The sequence below is a fragment of the Triticum dicoccoides genome, unplaced genomic scaffold (assembly GCF_002162155.2).
Source record: "Triticum dicoccoides isolate Atlit2015 ecotype Zavitan unplaced genomic scaffold, WEW_v2.0 scaffold230739, whole genome shotgun sequence".
Taxonomy (NCBI): domain Eukaryota; kingdom Viridiplantae; phylum Streptophyta; class Magnoliopsida; order Poales; family Poaceae; genus Triticum; species Triticum dicoccoides.
In genome coordinates this window covers 1-2,255 of record NW_021245645.1, presented here as the reverse complement: position 1 = coordinate 2,255, position 2,255 = coordinate 1, and the positions used below count along the sequence as shown (strand labels likewise).

General features: G+C 55.3%; 1 pseudogene; it reads right to left on the bottom strand.

Annotated features, from left to right (window-relative positions):
• Positions 1 to 60: 60 nt before the first annotated feature.
• LOC119345375 lies at positions 61 to 2,139 on the bottom strand (annotated as a pseudogene).
• Positions 2,140 to 2,255: the final 116 nt, after the last annotated feature.

Genomic DNA, 2,255 nt, shown 5'->3' with positions numbered 1-2,255 from the left:
ACCAGCGGCCGGCACCCATGCTAGCCTCCAAAAAAGAACGGCCATGGCCGATCAAATGACCTAGTTCAGGCCATCGGCGTCTAACATCTCCTTCTGCCTGGCCTCGAACCAGTTCCTCATCTTCTCGCTCATCTTGGTCAAGTCCACGCTCATGATCGCAAGGGCCACCTCCTTTGCTTTGGTTGCGGCATTGGTGGCCTCGATGTCGAGCTGCCTCTGCCTGGCCGTGACATTGGCGGCTTCGATGTCGAGCTGCCTTTGCCGGGACGCCTCCTCCATGTCGATCTTCCTTTTCTTGGCCGCCTCCTCCATCTCAAGCTTCTTCCTTTGAAGCTCTAGGTATTGCTTTATTTACTCGTCCTTGCTTTGTCGCTTCTTCTCGTCCCTCAAATCCTTTTGAGACATCATGCCATGCAAAGTCTCATGCAAGGCCATGGATGACACATCATGTATGTCATCCACCTTGGAGTTGGTCTTGCCCCTCGGCCTCTTCAACGCCTCACCATCTCCACCTCTGGCCTACACGGCCGTCTTCTTGCCTCTCTTCCTTTGAAGTTCATGGTATTGATCCTTGAACTTAGGGCAATTATTGATGATCACCCAACAATGCGTAAGAGTGAATGGCTTGTCATTGTGTCGGGCCTTGAATGCTTCCAAAGATTGAAATGCCTACACCAGATGATCAACAACCATTGAACATGCAAACATATACAAGGCCGAAGTCTCATGGCCGTAGCAACAAAAGAACTAAGATGAGGAGAGCATACCATGTCCCCAATGCCGAGACCACTCACGGGCCGTGCTTCAACACTCTCAAGTGCGGCACAATACTTGTTACACTCTTTTTGGATGAACAACCACCTCTTTTGAATCGAGGTGATGCTGTGGTCGCTCGTAATTTGATAGGGCTCAAACATCTTTCTTTCATGGAATGTTTTGTGGACTCTCGTCCAAAAAACAAGGCCCTTTTGTTGCGCGCCGGTCCTCAGATCTTGGCAAATATCCATCCAACATTGGCAAATCAACTTGTCCTCCTTTTGTGAATATGAACCCGTGTGAATGCTCTTCTTCCTCTTTTGTGCTTCCGCTCTTTGGGTGAGCTCGTCAATGAACAATGGCTTGCCCCCAATATCAATACCAATGCCTTCTTCTTCATCACCATCACATTCGCAAATAGATGTCATCTTCTTCATGACATGAATCACCATGGTCGTAGTCAGCATGGTCGTGAGCCTCTTCATCGGCAACGTACTGGGCGCGGACATCCTGACTTTGGGTCTCGTCGGGATCGTAGGCACCGGCATGCCCACGCTCATAGATCACATTCTCCATGAATTGGTTGTAGAAGGGGTCGTCTACCGTTGGCGTTGGTCTTGGAATTTCGTCGAACAGGACGCGGAGTGACGGCATGGTGCCTGTAAACGGTGGCCGTGCTTGCTTTCTTTGCATCTCGACGGACGGCTGGCTGCCGCTGCTGGACCCCGGCGTGACGTTGAGGTCGACGACGGCCGAGGGACGCGGGGTGGATGGCGCGATCACGCCAACGTCCGGCGACCCCAAAAAATGGGTCTGGCCATCGTGCCTTGGCGAGGAAAAGTCGGGCAACATAGGCATGGTCTATGACGTCGGCGACGGGCAGTGCTGAGGCCTAGCGACTGATGAGCCTGTGCTCGCCGGGCCGACAGCGCACTAGAGAAACCCGCCGGACGGCAAAGGCCAAGCATGAGGAGGCGTGCGCTTTGTTGACGATGGCCTCCTTCTCGTCGACCTCGGCCTTACGCCGTGCGGCCTCCACTGCATCACGCTCGGCGGCGAACTTGGCCGCGGCAGTCTTGCCCTTGATGGCTGCCCTCCGATTTCTCTTCTTCGCCGATTCCGCGTCCATCTTGGCGAGCTCCTCCAGCGTGCATTCCGACCGCGGCTTCCTTGGACCCTTGGCCGCCTTCTTCTTCACCTTTCCGGGCGGGTTGACGGTCAGGCCACCGGAATTGGGCGGGGCGTCGGCCATGGATGGGGGAGGGTGGGGGCGGGTGGGAGGGTTTCGGGGGTGGCGCCAAATGGGGCGCGGGGTTTTTGCTTTGTGCCACTGATACTGATGGGCAGGCTAGGGGAGGACAAGCGCGCGCGTTCCGCCCGTCCGCGCGCTGTTCGTTTCACCCCAAAAGCGGCGCAAATTTGGGTCGGGGATGGGTCAAAAGCGGACAGAAAATGGATAAAAGTCTGTTTGCGCCCGCGCGCTAGGTCGTCTGGTTTTT